Source organism: Esox lucius, chromosome 5, assembly GCF_011004845.1.
Source record: "Esox lucius isolate fEsoLuc1 chromosome 5, fEsoLuc1.pri, whole genome shotgun sequence".
NCBI classification, from domain to species: Eukaryota; Metazoa; Chordata; class Actinopteri; order Esociformes; family Esocidae; genus Esox; species Esox lucius.
Window position 1 is genome coordinate 27,196,550 of NC_047573.1, and position 17,752 is coordinate 27,214,301.

Below are 17,752 nucleotides of genomic sequence, written 5' to 3' on the forward strand. Positions count from 1 at the left end.
CTGTTTTATACACACAGTATTGCCCCAGTTAAGGGTATTTTAAAACTTTGCTTCACAGCTGTCCCTTATTGTGCGGCGTATTGTACTGTTTGCATAGTTACTGTATGCAAAAAAAATTCTGTTTCAAATGAATTACTAACTGAGATAGTTGACATCAAGTCATAGTAAGAATCCATTACACAACAACAGCAATATGGATTGTGAAGGCCAATTTTTCTAGCTTGAGTCAAAGAATATACATGACAGGGATTTTCTGTTAAATAAAATGTATGTAAATGTTTAAAAATACAAAACTATAAAAAATGCTCCATAACGTTCGCAAATCAAGATGGACCTACGTATTTCTACTCACAAACCTGATCAACCCTACAAAGACAGATCTTATCCAGAAGTAACTTTAGCAATGAATGAGAGTAAAATAAAGTCACCCCTGTCCATTTATTTTGGCCTGAAAGGAACAGCACAGGAGTGGCTCCAATACATATTATACAATGATAATTTTCTCTCATGTACAGGAACAAGTTGCTCCATAATTAGATCAACCCTAAGGATAGGAGCAACTATACAAGGCATAGGTAAAGGTTAAAGGAACTGCGGTCGTGGTAGCTCTAGCGATCGAAATAGCATTGCTGTTGTTCATCATAATAACCCTTATCAGAGTAGGAATAGTTAAATGTGGCACAATAATTAGCAATACTCAGAAAGGACATCGCTAAGAAAGGCTCATCTGAAGTGAAGGAGGAGTGCTGATATCCATATATGGAATAATCTCACTTAGATGAACGGCAGGAAGTCCCAAAATACATGATTAATCAACCTAAAGGGAAAAGCCCCGAACCAGGCGAAGTAGTTTATGTACTGGAAACAGAGGTCAAGGAAGTTAAATAAGTAATTTACTGTACGGAGGAAGAATCCATTAGTGGGACCTTTTGGGTCCACGCCCACATCATGACTATCAGACTTAAATGACCTAATAAGGAAACGGGAGCAGGGAGTATTGTGACACGAAAAGTAAAAGCAAGCTAGTTTATTTATATAGCATAATTCATTCATAGAAGCAGTTCAGTGTGCTTTACAAAGAAAAAGAGAAATATAAAAATACAATAGAATGAAAACAAATTATAGAATAAAAACAATAAAACGTCATAATAATAAAACAGAATAATAAAATAGAAATAGAATAAAAACAAAAACATAACAGGTAAATTTGGCAGGTAAAAGTGACCATTAATAGATGTGGTGGAGGTAAACTTAAGAAACATTACTTAGTTTAACACAATGCTTAATGGCGTCTAGCGACACATTACTGGCTAATGAGCTTTCAAAATAACCATGACAAAAGTCATACAGTTCCTAGAGACTATTTGTGGTGGAGGTAAACCTAATAAGAAACGTTACTCAGTTTAACACAATGCTTAATGGTGTCTAATGAAATATTCAACTAGGCTTGCTTGGTTTATTGTTTATCTCACACAACAGGTTTTGTTCAAATAGATAACTCCATACACTTCGAAAGTTTTACTGTGTTTCCAGTGCCACTACTGTAAATGTAGCTAATATAAAATGTTATTTCTCTTGCGTCTAAAATGAGTTGCATAACTCATATTGATGCATTTCACAAAAGGCTATAGTTTTAATATTGCTAAATTACTTATATTACGCAATTTCTGTGAGAATATAAAAACTTGGTTCTCAGTGCCCACTGTAATTAATGGGATAATTAAACCTTTTTGCTGGACCGCGTAAGTGGTGCCGGCCAAGAAGACCAATTTGTCTCTTACTGACTGACTGAGGGAGTGAGTGCCTGTCTGACTACCCCTTGTTAAATAGCGTGGTGGTTAGAGACGTGGACCTCTAACCAATAGGTCCTGTGTTCACATCCTGTCAAAGCAAATTATGCATTAGGATTTGTTCCAGATAGATTAAAACTTTGCTGGTTACAACCTTCAGTAGCTGCTTTATAGTAAGCCTAAAATAAAACTGTTATATTGAAGTTATATTGCAACTATTTCTGGTGGATTTTTGAAGTACGCATCCATGCATGCTTTTTGGGACAGGATAGATAAAATCTTTGTTGGCTGCAACCTTCAGCATGTTATAGTAAGCTTAAAATAAAAATTTAGGCTAGATAAAAAAAAAAGGGCTGTAAATGAGCAGGGGTTTCCACAATCCTCTCGTCTTTTGACATGACGAAAAAGTAAGTTATTGTCACCTACAATGATAATGATTGTATCAATGTCATTCACGAATGAAAGAAAAACGTACATTGTTGTGCCATGAAATAGCTTTGGCTGTGTTTAGTTCATATTCAGTCTCGCTAGAAATTGCTCAAATCTTATGACCAAGTAGTAAGTCTATTACTGGCTAACAAGCTGTTTAAACCGCCAGTGGCCAAAAGCCATACAGTTCAAAGATGCTATTTGCAGTGGAGGTAAACTTAATAAGAAACGTTAGTAAGTTTAACACAATGCTTATTGCTATCTAACAAAATATTCAAACTTGGTGTGATGTTAAAACGTGGCAAATGGGTAATTATTGAAGTGAGCTAAGTATTGAAGTGATTCTTTGTTTCATATGTCCACTTTTCTAAAGGGTATTTTTGTTTGATGCCCAAAGATGCTTGCCTGACAAGTTTCCGTTTTGATATAATCATATATCTTGAATTATATAGAATATTTGTATATATGTACATGGGATTTTGAAAGAGAAGAGGAGAATGTGGAGGAGAATTTTCCCCCCCAAAAATGATCTAAAAGCTAGATTAGTGTCCTCTAATGGTTATTACTTGTACAACAAGACAAATAGTTCTCACTTTGAAGTGGATATCATTTTGAGATTGTATTTGGCTGCTATGAAGAAATAAACAAAGGTGTTAAATAAGTTTATAGTTCATTTATTTGTTTGTATTTTTTTAATCAACCAGTTTCACATTGTTTCTCAATACTTTGGTGATTCAAAATGTGATGTTTTCATTCTTGTTTTTTATAGAAATAATAAAACAACAAACATGAACTTATGTTTTTAGATGTATTTCTGATATATAACATTATAACTCGTGTGTCTATAAAAATGTGCTTCAGCTTCATCCCCCTTGTAGCTGAGTTTGTGCAGAATCCATAGATTCTTTTTTGTATTAAGGAAGACCATTTTAGAAGTCTGTAACTGGTGTAGTAGGTGCGTGAAATAAGGAGCCAACGCAGGGAGGTAGTTTCAAGCTATATATATTCACACAAAGGGCACGCCTAAAAACTCAAGCGCACAGGCGCAAAACAAGCGTGCAGACAGCTCTTACAAAATGTACACCACACATAGAACAATACCACACAAAGACAGCCAGAAACACAGGAACTTATATAAGCGATCTAATGAGGGAATGGACACCAGGTGTGTGCAATAACAAGACAGGACAGTGCCGTGGGAAGAGGAGCGGCGTGGCTAGATGGCCGGCGATGACGTGCACCGAACACCACGTCGGGAGGGGTGGCGCGCGTCCTCCACGCACGTCCTTGTTACAAAGTCAAAATGTCAAGATAGTGCCAGATGGTGTAAAATACAATCACCTTTAATGTATTAGAAATAGGTAAAATTGCACCAATCTGACAAAACAATTGCATTTGAAGGCCAAATAATTAATCTGGAAGTAGTCTGGCATTGTCTGTATCTTATAATTTGCCCAGAAACAGTATTGGAAATACTCACAATTGCAGACCTTTTTCGGTAAAAACTTATGACATCCTCCGACTTGTCAATTACTCAGTTGAAAGGCTTTGAAAAGGCTTAACATCCTATATACTGTATATTGCTGCTTAATTCATGAAATGATTTACTCTCCGGCCAAAATGAGGAAATAGGATCTGCATTCTGACATCTCCAACAATCAGTGGTCTTTATGTCTGAAAAATGTATCTAAAACGTATCTAAAGAAATGGATAACAGTGACATAGTGACACAGATTGTTTAAATAGTATTGTCAATGTCATCTATGCTCATAGTTTCCTCAGTATTTTATTTTTAACCTTGATCCTTTATTAGTATATATATCCACTCCTGATTGTTCATTGTCTCACTTGATGGTGTGTACATAGGCCAATGTGAAACTGGTGGTTGTACATCCTGTTTGTTAGCAGGGACACTGCTTAATAAATTAGGAAGAACAAGTTTGAGCATTTTTTTATTTTATGCCTAATGATTTTGGGGGCCCTCCCTTTATGAGAGCCTTGGGCCAATCTGTCCTAGTAAGAATCCTTTTGGACTGGAGGCTGAGCCCTGATGGCGTCCCAGGACGTGGTGGGTGGAGGGCGTCCCAGGATGTGGTTTCAAAAATGGTTCAGGAATGGTTTGAGGACCACAACAACGAGTTCAAGGTGTTGTCTTGGCCTCCAAATTCCCCAGATCTCAATCCAATCGAGCATCTGTGGGATGTGCTTGACAAACAATTGCGATCCATGGAGGTCCAACCTCACAACTTACAGGACTTTTTGTAGATCTTGTGTAGTTGTAATGAGTAGTAATTCAGTATTGACTTTTCATGAGGGATCTCTATCAGGACATTTCACTTCACAAATGGGTATTCCATGTTTTACCTCACCCATTATCAGAAATCCTGGACTACGCAAGTAACCTTATATTTCTTCAGCATGGGAACAAATAAACATCTATTGTTAATGTTGTTTCCACAATAAGTACACTATAATAACAGCTAAAACACAGGTATAACAAATACGTTTTATTTCAATGAATATGAAGAATGTAAATCTGTTTGGGTTAGTGAATAAACATATATTTTTTCAGGTCATTGACCAGGTCCTGCTGTGTAGTTCTGGGCTGATCCCTCACCTTCCTCATGATCATTGATGCCCCACGAGGTGAGATCTTGCATGCAGCCCCAGACCGTGGGAGATTGACCATCATCTTGAACTTCTTCCATTTTCGAATAACTGCGCCAACAGTTGTTGCCTTCTAATTATTTAAAAATCATACAATGGGATTTTCTGGATTTTTAGATTTTTTTAGATTCCTTCTCTCAGAGTTGAAGTGTACCTATGATAAAAATTACAGATCTCAACATGCTTTGTAAGTAGGAAAACCTGCAAAATCGGCAGGGTATCAAATACTTGTTCTCCCCACTGTATTTAGTAACGAGTAAACCACTATTGCCAGATTGACAAGTAGTAGGCACAGACTGAATGTCTTCATGTTTCTTCCCTATAAATGTCTTGATTGTTTGGTGTGTGGCCAGGGTACATTTTATATACACTTAAATCCTGAAGAGTTGAGTAATATTACTGAGTCATCAACATCATCCGATCATGAATCAAGAGGAAGAACTAACTGATTTCATGTTTCACAACAATGTAATGATAACAAGGAATGATTGAAACATATTTAATCCATATTCACACTGTCATGTAATCCTTAATCAACAGATTGTTGGGAAATGTATATGCAGTTTATTTGTGTTAAAGTGTTAGTGTTGCTGGCATATTGTTTCACATTAAAAATTTGAGGGTGAAAACTATTATTACACTATCATTAAAGTGGATGTGCATTTATTAGAAGTAAAGATTTGTCCCATTATAAATCATTTAAAAAAAGTGATAATACATTGTTTTAAGAACAACAACCCAAAATGTGTTTTAAAAACCGAGATGAGAGTATTTAGCGTCTTTTCTGTTACTAAATCGAAGCCCCACAGTGGTTTATTCCAACGGACCTTGATGCCTGTCCATCAAAACATGATCGTCTTTGGTTCTATGAAGTCCTTTCAGAAGACGAAATACACCATATAGCAGAGGTCCCCCTGATGCCGTTGTGTTCCAAGGCACTCATTTCTAAGACCAAGCTGACAAACACATTCTAGGTTCTAGAGGGTCAACCCCATAGAAAATCTTTGGAGGGAGTTGTGTGATGGCAATTTCTAAAATCCAAATAATTCTATGAAAATGGTAGGTAAGACAGGAGAAATCAATTGCGCAATAAACGGTTTTAATCTTGCTTGCAAGGAGAAAGTATATCATTTCGACAGTATTTATTACATAGGAAAAAGGGGTGTGGTAAGATGCTGCCATCTGTCTCAAACACCTTTCCCTTTGTTCTATCACACAAGTCAAATGCTATCTTCCCCAACCTTATCCTTCCTGCCATAATGTTTACTGTTGTGTTTACCCAAAGGGGCCAACTGGCCTTACTGCCCCCTGTTGTATCTTCTCCTATCCTGTCCTAAAACCCATTGATCTCCATCTGGACAGACAATAGATGTCCCCTATGCAAATACCAGATCCCACACATTCCTGTACCTATCTTAACAGTGGGACTCAGTCCTTTACTCAGTTAGAATACATTGTGCATAGAAATTTCCACAACAGTTGAAAGTGTTGCCCAGCGACAGCCCCAAAACATCACTGCTCTAGAGGATATCTGCATGGAGGAATAGGCCAAAATACCAGCAACAGTGTGTGAAAACCTTGTGAAGACTTACTGAAAACCTTTGACCTCTGTCATTGCCAACAAAGGGTATATAACAAAGTATTGAAATTAACTTTTGTTATTGAACAAATACTTCTTTTCCACCATAATTTACCAATAAATTCATTTAAAAATCCTACAATGTGATTTTCTGGAAATCTTTTTCTCATTTTGTGTCTCATAGTTGAAGTGTACCTATGATGAAAATTGGCTGACTAAATACTTTTTTGCCCCACTGTATATCAATCGATCCAGCACAAAAATATGACCAATGCACGGACCAGCACCACAAAGGCATGATTATAAAATATGCTTTCACTCACCAAGGCTGAGGGCTCACTTGAAGAGAAAAGTTTTCCTCTGGGCAAACTTTTCGATGACTTTGGGAATTAAGTCATGTAGCTGCTGAATCAGCTGGCTTTCGATGGACAACATGGCCAAAGCGTTGAGTCGCGGCTGTCCCATGGTATTGCAAGTTAAGTTTTTTACCCTCTTCAAGGTGGAAAAGTTCCTCTCTGACTCGGATGTCGTCATAGGTGTTGTTATGATCATTTTCAACAGAGTGACGGTCTCAGCAAAATCCTCCTCTAGGTTGTTTTCATGGATGGATCTTAACAGAGACAGGGCCGTCTTACAAGTGTGAAGCTCAGTGTGGTGGTACAGAGTGGTCAGCTCTGACTTCAACTTTTCATCATTTCCTAGAGGCCATAGTTTCACCGCACAGTCAAGCTCAGATGTAGGGAATGACAGGACAAATTGCGGGAAGAGCGAGCTGTCAACCAGCTTGGCAGCGAACAGGTGGTCACATTGTGAGAACCTCTGCAGCACATGGGAGATGACTGTGTTGCTTGCCTCCTTCATTACCGGCGCTGTGTTGGTTACTCATCGGCCTGGCTCGTCTGTTCCATCGTGAACGGTGGCAGCCCATTCATCAGTTTGCTTCCGCATATTCTGGACATTCTCCTTGAAACCGGTGAGCGCACTGCTAATCCCAGATCCATCGATGCTCTGTTTTTGCAGAGTGTTGTATAAAACATCAACTTCTGTCATGAGGAAGAAAAAAAATTCCAGCAGCTGCAGAAAGGCTTGGCCCATATGTTTTTTGACAGGCCATATGCATCACCTATGGTGGCCTCAGGCAACCTGGTCTCAGGAACCTACGTAGACTATTTAACGAAAGTCCATGGCACCCGATTTCGTATGATATGTGATGTTACGTTACATTACAATGCGCCACCAAAACATATGATACATTATGAAATTAGTCAAATGTAACATATCTTACTAACGCTATTACAATGTATCAAATGTTACGCTATTAAAACGTAAAATAGAATAAGAATGCCAGACAAATGTATGATATTTTACAAACGCTATTAACCGTTTGAAGCGTACGATCACACTGGTGTGATTAGAACGTCATGTTTAGAACGCACCATTAGCATGCCTAGCTACAAGTAACGTAACAATGGCTGGCAAAACCGTGCTATTATTTACTCACATTTAGCTCAAACAGTGTTTATGACTTTATTTCCTGATGGTAATTGTTTCAAGACCACACTATGATATTAACCAGGTAGAAAGCATTCAAATCAGGACAGGAAGTGTAACTTACGTACCAACAGACAGTCAACACTAGTACACAAAAACTAATTATATTAGCGACTACTACCGATCAAAACCATTGCAAAAACTTTCTAGAAGTTACGTTACCCGTTGTATGCATTTTATATAGTTTATTCATTTTCACTGCACTGAATAACTGGTCACGATTTGTTAGCTAGCGGGCAGCTGACGTTTGCTAGCGGTTAGCTGACGTTTCTAGCTAGCTACAGTTATAAATCAACCAACTTTTGCAGCTCTTAGAATTCAAGTCAACAAGAGAAGCTTGCAATGCAATGCATGTAGTGTTCCTTACCTAGCAAGGTGACAGTTCAAATGCTGGCGTGAGTTCAAATGCTGGAGTCACATGCAAAAAAACTCACGCTGGGGGGTCGGTAAGGAATATTTGAAACTCACGCGTGAAAAGGTTAAAGACGATTTTTGGAGAAAGAAATTAGACTTGTGTTTCAATCCAGTGACATTTGGATTAGAAGGCAGTCACCTTACCCACTGAACTACACTAGACATGGGGATGTCCGATTAGTAACAGCAATAGCAATCACTTCAAACACTTAAAATTAATGTTGCACTCGCCAAGATTAATTATAGGTCCCCAGTGGAGCAGTGGGTAGCATTGTGTAAGATGCGGAAGGTCGCTGCTTTTTTCCATTCCGACTCTAACGTTATTTTACTGCACGTTATATATGTTACGAAATCCCCTGCATAAAATGTACGTAAAATAGTCTACGTCATCATTCTGAGACCAGGTTGCCTCAGCCCATCCTCCATGATGCTCATCCTTGCTGAACAAAGTTGCTGAAAGGTCTAGTTCAGCTGGTGAGCATAGCAGTGAACAAACTGGGCATGTGAGTCTCTTTCATTAGAGTATGTACCCCTCTGACGTTTCCACTCATTACAGCCGCCCCATCATAAGTCTGAGCGATCACCTTTTCCCCCAGCTTCAGTGGTTCCAGCACTCCCTTGATGCTATTAGAGAGGCAGAGTCCAGATTTATCTTTGACTTCCATAAACTCCCAAAACCTCTCTGTCACTGTATTGTCAGGCCAAATGTATCGCAACACAACCACCATTTGTTATTTACAGGAGACATCAGTTGTCGCATCTGCCAGTATGGCTACAAATGGTGTCTTGTCCACTTGCTTGGATATCTCCTCCCTGTACACTTTATACATACAGTCTAACAGTTCGTTTTGTACAGTGCTAGATGTCCCTTTGAAGATGGGCTGAGCGTCATAGTGCCTCTGAAGTCTCGAATCGCCCTCACACACAGTCTCGAAAATGCATTTGAATATTCCAGGATTCAGGGAGTCCACCGACTCGTCATGCCCCTCAGTGCGGTTTCACATTTTCCACACAGTTTAATACATGTTATGATGCAATGAACATGAAATAAAATCCTAACACAAATGATATGCAATTTAGGAAGATGCTATATTCATAGATAATAAATTATAGGAATTTATCTTCAAGAAATAAAAATAAAAATGTTGTAGCAGTTCTTTCTGTTGACAGCAGGTGGGGCTGTGCCACTAAAAAATAAATGATCAGTCTATAATTTTAATGGTAGGTTTATTTGAACAATGAGAGACTGAATAATAACAAACAAATCCAGAAAAACGCATGTCAAAAATGTTTTAAATTGATTTGCATTTTATGCACCAACTGTTATCACCTTCTCACCAAGCTGCTTGGCGATGGTCTTGTAGCCCATTCCAGCCTTGTGTAGTTCTACAATCTTGTCCCTGACATCCTTGGACAGCTCTTTGGTTTTGGCCATGGTGGAGAGTTTGGAATCTGATTGATAGATTCTGTGGACAGGTGTCTTTTATACAGGTAATGTTGGAAATTTGTTTGAAGAAAGATGTGAATTAAGCAGCTTGTTCTGATGTGAGGCATGATGGATTGTGATGAAAAGATATCAAAACCATAAGGAAATAATTTACTGAACTGGGAACCAATCTCTTCCGGGAACACAATTGAATACAATTATTTTGGGAAAATGCATTATTGGCTTTGATACATTTATTATACAAAATCCAATAGATTATTACTTTGTTTTGAACAGCACCCCTACTTTTTTACACAAAGAACTTCAACATAAGCAGTGTAAGACTGGAGAACATAGCAGATGACAGAACTCGTAAGAACAAATTAATTTTATATTTCACTTGAAAGACGGAACCAATAATCCCATCTTTTTATTGATGGAATTGTGCAGAAAGCAAAGTGTGTGTCTGTGTGTGAGAGCGGGAGAGCGAGAGAGCGAGAGAATGCATCCTCGTGTCTGTTCAAACAGAACATTGCTCAGAGGAAGTATGCCTGGCTAACTTAAAATTGGAAGCATAATGCTTTTAATTAGTGAACATTTCTAAATAAATGTTGTTAAAACATTATACAGATTTTGGTGTTTTCTTAACATTACAATAAAACAAAGCATATTTTTTCACATAAATACAAAAGATTATGCATTTAGTCATTTCAATTATTTTAACTGTTCCACAGCGCTTGCAAAAAAACTGTCAGCTCTTGCTAAAAAAAATATTATAATAATGGTCACCTTATCGGACTGTACAATAGCCTTAATGATACATTCCAGTATTTTTAGCCACTGGTTGTAAAAGGGTTTGTTAGGCCACTTGGTTTAATAGCACACCATTCTAAAATGGTGTATGCATGTACTATGTGCCAAAATGTAGCACATGTCATCAAAACCCATTTGTAAACTTGCAATTGGATGGATAACTGAGTTGTAATAGACCCAGACTGCATCTTTAAAGCACCTTGGAAGCACAATTTCATTATCTAAAGAGTGACAGTCGGCGTCCACTTGCAGTAAATAATCAAACTCAAATTTGACCATCAGGATCAGAAATGATTCACTGCTGTTAAGGGCAAAAACATGAACTGTGTTCACATGGCTTTTCGTAAAGACACAATGGAAAATAAATCTGCGTCTTAATCTGACTGTCTGGGTATGTTCTGGAGACAGAACTGGTGGAGACAGCAACATGCAGGCTGTAGCTACAGTAGAAAAGGGGCAGGCTTGCCAGGCCTTGTCCTGAACTTGTTTCTTGTCTGTACACTCTTTCCTAACCTAGATGCTTTTTACCCTCCCTTCCCTTTTACTTATGTATTTCCCTTTATTTTTCGTTTGCGCTGTTGAGGTGGAGAGCAGATTCTTAAGAAAAGTGAAGGAAGTGAAGCATGAACAGTGCCTGACTACTATGAGGTTTTGTTAGGTTTAGCTTTTGGTTTTGAGTGTAGCCTGTTATGTTTGGTGTTTTTCCTCCCTATTAAAGATCCTCCTGCACCAGTGTTTCTTGTTTGTTTTTGTGTTTGCTGTTGCTGCCGTTTGTGCCTTTTGTTTCCCTGGAAAATGTATTAAACTACGGTCGCCCATGACAACCTCTGTACTTGTATCCTGCCTCCATGCCTCAAAATATGACTGTAAGAAATAAGTTGTTGTTGGGGCTTGTTGTTTTTATTATTATTATTATTATTATTTATTATTATTATTATTTCCATTTGAGATCCGGGGCTATTCATAAAAGATCCAGGGCTATACCCCCGGACGCCCAGGGCTAACGATGCCACTGGTGCCCTTTATAAGCTATTTTTGTTGTACTCTCAAGGAATATGAAAACATGATTTAATAATGAGTAAGAAAGATTGTTTAATAATCTTTGAATACTTGTAAAATGTGTAAAATAGGAGTCATCTTCCACTCAAGGCAAGGTAAGGCAAGCTTATTTGTATTTCACATTTCGTACACAGGGAAATTCAAAGTGATTTACATCAGAGAAAATGAAAGGAATAATGGAAAAACAGCTCTGGAAACAATTAAGAGACCACTGCAAAATAATACATTTCTCAGATTTTACTATTCATAGGTATGTGTTTGAGTAAAATGAACAGTTCTGTTTTATTCTATAAACTACTGACAACATTACTCCCAAATTCCAAATATATATTTTTTCATTTAGAGTATGTATTTGTAGAAAATAACAACTGGTCAAAATATCCAAAAAAATATACATTGTATTCAGACCTCAAATAATACAAAGAAAACAAATTAATATTCATTTTTCAACATCAAAATACTAATGTTTCAATTTAGGAAGAGTTCAGTAATCAATATTTGGTGGAATAACCCTGATTTCTAATCACAGCTTTCATGCGTCTTGACATACTCTTCACCAGTCTGTCACATTGCTGTTGAGTGAATTTATGCCACTCCTGGCACAACAATTCAAGTAGCTCGGCTTTGTATGATGGCTTGTGACCATCCATCTTCATCTTGATCAAATTCCAGAGGTTTTCAATGGGGTTCAGGTCTGGAGATTGGGCTGGCAATGAGAGGGTCTTGATCTGGTGGTCCTGCATTCACACCTTGATTGACCTGTCTGTGTGGCATGGAGCATTGTCCTGCTGGATAAACCAATTCTCAGAGTTGGAGAACATTGTCAGAGCAGAAGGAAACAGTTGTTCTTCCAGGATAACCTTGTACTTGGCTTGATTCATGCATCCTTCACAAAGACAAATCTGCCCGATTCCAGCCTTGCTGAAGCATTAACCAGATCATCACCAATCCTCCACCAAATTTCCCAGTGGGTGCGAGACACTTTGGCTGTGACCAGGTTTTGGGCAAAGCTGAAAATTTGACTAGTCAGAAAAGACGACCTTACTCCATTTCTCTACGGTCCAATCCTTATGGTTTTTGGCAAACTTCGGCCTGGCTCTTCTTTGCTTCTCATTGATGAAGGGCTTTTTTCTAGCTTTGCACGACTTCAGCCCTGCTCCTAGGAGCCTGTTTCAAACCGTCCTCACTGTGTACTTCACCCCAGCTGCTGTTTGCCATTCTTTTTGTAGGTCACTTGATGTCATCCTATGGTTGTTGAGTGACATTCGTAAGAGTTGACGCTCATCTCGGTCAGTGGACAGTCGTTTTCGCCCTCTACCAGTCTGTAGCTTTGTTGTCCCCAATGTCTGTTGCTTGACCTTGTTCTTATGAACCACCGTATTTGAGGTTTTCAGGATGGAAGCAACCTGACGCTCACTGTATCCCTCTGCCAGTAAAGCCAATCAAAGCTTTTCTTTTCAACTCTTTTGTCATGCTGAATATTTTTTTTTATTCAAATTACCTTTTGAGGTACTACTTGCACTGTTTTTGCTATACAGCTGGTTTTATTGCAAGAGGATAGTGAAGACCACAGCAGTGGTTTTTATACTTTCCCTTGTTAAATTAGATTTGGTTCAGGTAATCACCTAATCAGGACCTCATTAAGTAAAATGAGGTGTGCCTGTGGTGGAATTTAACAGACACTGGAATGGAATAGCGGCCATACATGGAGAGATGCTGATTTAAGAAAAATTAGGAGTGGTCACTTAATATTTTCCAGTACTGTAAATTGAGCATAAAAGACAAAGCATACAAAATAAAAATATCACATTTAAGATGCCTAAAAGATTATTAAAAGATTAATAAAAGACAGATGAAAACAAAGATATTTTGCCTAGATTTAAGAGGTCAATGTTGGAGCTAGATTTTCTGGCAGGTTGCTGCAACTCTGCACAACATAATGACTAAAAACTGCCTCACTAGCCTAAGTCTTTACACTTGGAATTGTTAGCAGACCAGACCCTGATGACCTGAGGGGTCTAGACGGTTCATACTGAGAGAGTAGGCCTGAAGCATTCTGAGATTCATAGACGAGTAGTAGTATGTGAAAATCGATTCTATGAGAGACCGAGAGCCAGTGCAGAGACCTAATAATTGGTGCAAGATTTTCACATTTCTACGAATTTCAGTGGCTAGGAAAAACTCCCTAAGAAGGCCAACATTTAAGAAGAAACCTAGAAAGGAACAATGCTCAGATAATAATGAATAAATGCATGTTCTTCTCTGTACATGAATCCTCTAATTCTAGCAATGTTTTTAAGGTTATAAAACATGATAGCTTTATTAATTAAGGTGATGACAATTATTTCAGTTTTATCTTTGTTTAGTTGCAGAAAGTTCTGGCACTGTCACATCTGAGGTTGTGGTAGGACACAGGCGCAGAGTCGATGTTGTTCCAATAATCCATGTTTTAATAAAAGAAAGTCTCAAACAAACAGTAGCAGCAACCAGCGACGTGGGTCTTACTGAAACTCAGGCAAAACCAAAATGAACCACATCAGCATGGCCAACCCAATGAACTTAAATAGGGTCCCCAATTGGAGGCAATGACCAACACCTGCCTCCAATTGGGGAGACCAAAAATGATTAGAGGTGGCTAGATGCCACCTCCTGTCCTGTCCTGGCTATGCCCCGAGCCCAGCGCAGAGATGGCTAGGGGCACAGCCAGGACGTGACAGGAACATCCAATCATTGATTTGTCCAAGGCACTGGCAGAGTGATTCTGTGGGACCGTATTCTCTAGATGAGATAGCTATATACATTTGGGTGTCATCTGCATAATTATGATAAGCAATTCTGTGGCTTTGCATGATTTGGGCTAGCAGTAGCATATTGTCACGGATATTGTAGTGGTGGAGAGGAGGAACCAGAAGCAGGCAGTGTGGCAGTCGACGTTGAGTATATTTAATAGCAAGACAAACAAGGAACAATGACCGACCAATGAGTGGAGCAGAGGAGCAACATTTAAACACATACTGATGGTGACTTAATTGGGACCTGGTGTGATTGACAATTGGAAACAAGACAAATGAAGGAGTCCGGGGTGAGTTCATGAACCATGGGAAACCGGGAACAGCGGGAGATGACAGAGCTGTCCGTCACCTCACCGTCACACATATACATGTGGAAAAAAAGAGGCCTTATGTGAAAGCCTTGGGGAACTCCACATGTAATTTGTTATTCTGTCTGATCCATAATTGCATATGGAGATAAAGAATTTTATTGAAAAAAAGACTTGAACCAATGTAGGACCTAGTGTCACTAAGACCAACCCAGTTTTCCAGTCTGTCTAGTTATATTGTGTGTTCAGTTGTGTCAAACGCTGCATAAATGTCTAATAACACTCAGATTGACATTTAACCAGAATAAGTGTTTAGACGAATGTAATTCAAAATTTTAATAAGGGCAGTCTCAGTGCTGTGACCACCTGAATTTAAGAAATGTCTTATTTGTTTGAAAACAACTTTTTCCATCATTTTACCTATAAAGGCTAAATTTGATAAAGGTCTGTAGTTGCTGACTACACAAGGGTCTAGGCTTTTAACAGGTTTAATGACTGTCATTTTCAAGGCCTTTGGAAAATTGCCTGTTAAGAAGGAGCTGTTAACTATTTGCAGTAGCTCTATTGCAAAGCAGCTAAAAACAACTTTTAAAAAGTTTGTAAGCAGAGCATCAAGGCAGTCGGTAGACAACTTAAGATGTTGTACAGTTTCCATAAGTGTATTGTCAATTGCATTAAACTGTGTCATGCTTACCAAATAGTTCCGCTGAATTGACGCCACTGTAATTCACATGACTCAAAATATGTGACACCAGCAGTTGGCAGATAACCAGGAAGTCTCAGTAAGGACTCGATTAGTTAGCAACAAACATGGTTCCCATATGCAATTAGACCCATGACACCTGTCCAGTTCCAAAGAAGAACAGTCAAATAATACATAATGACGGTGAAAAGTAATGAAGAAATTTAGTTTTCTGCTTGCAATGCAGCTTTGCTGTAGTGTGACGATAAGTTTCCATTAATGAATTTGGACGATGCTAAGAACGTTAATTACAGCTGGGGACAGAGCTGAATAATGGGTGGTTTGAAAAAAATACTCTTTGTGCATTCCTGAACAACTTTTAATTATGATTTTTAGAAGAACTATCCCTTTAAATTCTCCCTCAAGGGCTCCAGTTCTGGCTTTTTCTATAACTGGCATCCTTTTATTGAGTATTTTCACTGGCCGAGGTCTTCACTGACATTTTCTACCTGTCACTAGCCCAGGTGGTGGTCCCCACGTCCTTCCAGATTGCAACCATTGTGCCAGTGCTGATACTGTCGTCGGTGTCTAGTCTGAATGACTTTCCACCTGATGCACTCACCCCCACGATCATGAAGTGCCTCGAAAGACTAGTTCTGGTGCACCTTAAGTCCTGCCTCCCTGGATCCCTACCAGTTTCCCAGCCAGTAGAACAGGTCTACAGAGGACGCCATCTCCACAGCTTTACACTCTGCCCTGACTCACCTGGACAAAATCAACAGCTATGTGAGAATGATGTTCATAGACTTTAGCTCAGCATTCAACACGATCATTCCCTCTAGGCTGGTCAACAAACTGCATGACCTGGAGATCAGCCTCTCTCTGGAACTGGAATTTAGACTTCCTTACCATCAGACCCCAGTCTGTCAGGTTAGACAACCTCACCTCCTCCACCCTGATTCTCTCTGTACTCCCCCCCTCCTGTACTCCCTCTTCACCTACGACTGCGTTCCTGTATAGAGTTCCAACACCATCGTCTAGTTCGCAGACGACAACACGGTGGTTGTCAGGGAGGAGGTCAAGCGCTTGGCGGCATGGTGCACTGACAACAACCTGGCTCTCAATGCACAGAAAACCAAGGAGCTCATTGTGGATTACAGGAAATCTAAAGGCTGCAACCACACCCCAGTTCGTACCGATGGCACTGAGGTGGAGCGTGTCCAGCTTCAAAGTCCTGGGTGTCCACATCTCTTAGGACCTCTCCTGGTCCCTCAGCACCTCAACCCTGATCAAAAAGGTGTGGCAGCTTAAGAAGGCCCATCTGTCTACCAAGATCCTTGTGAACTTTTACCGCTTCATAATGGAGAGCATTCTGTCTAACAGTGCCACAGTGTGCTTTGCTGGTTGCTCTGTAGCCAACCGAAAGGCCCTAAAACGGGTGGTGAAAACCACCCAGTACATCACACATATCCAGCTCCCAGACATTGTAGACCTTCAACGAAAGCAGTGTCTTTGCAGGGCACTGTGATAACATTATACAACCCCCATTAAAGGATAACTGCAATTTTTCATTTAGTTTATAAGTGAATTAGCTTCTCTTATGGAATATGAAAAAGGGGCTGGCTCAGGCTTGACAAGATTATAATGGACATGTTTTAATTTACATGACCAAACATCAGAAATAACACACCATTTGCAGTCACACCTTCCATTAGGTTAGCTAAAACCAATATACGACAAATAACCAGGGACCCTTCACATCCACGCCACAAACTGTTTGCCCTCCTCCCATCAGGCGGGCCGTACAGGTCTCTCCATTCCCGCACCAGCAGGCTCAGGAACAGTTTATTTCCATCCACTGTAACCCTGGTGAACTCTGTGACTTCCCATCACTAACTATACCCACCCCTTGTACTACTGGACTCTGTCACTGTCTAACAACAAAGGTTTACATTTGTCTACAGGTACGTGTCTTTGCTGCTATTCCTGTATTTCATTTCCACATGCCGACTTGCACCTTAAACTTGCCATCATTGCACATTTAGAACTTCCACTATAGTTGCATTATGAATTATTACAGACACGTCTACCTTGGGAACCTCATTGCTGCTATCCCTGCATTTCAGTTGCACATGCTACAGTACTCTACTCCTTAAAAATACATACATACCTACATACCTAGCAAGCATGCACATTTATTTGTATAGCAAAATTCAAACATAGAAGCAATTCAATATGCTTT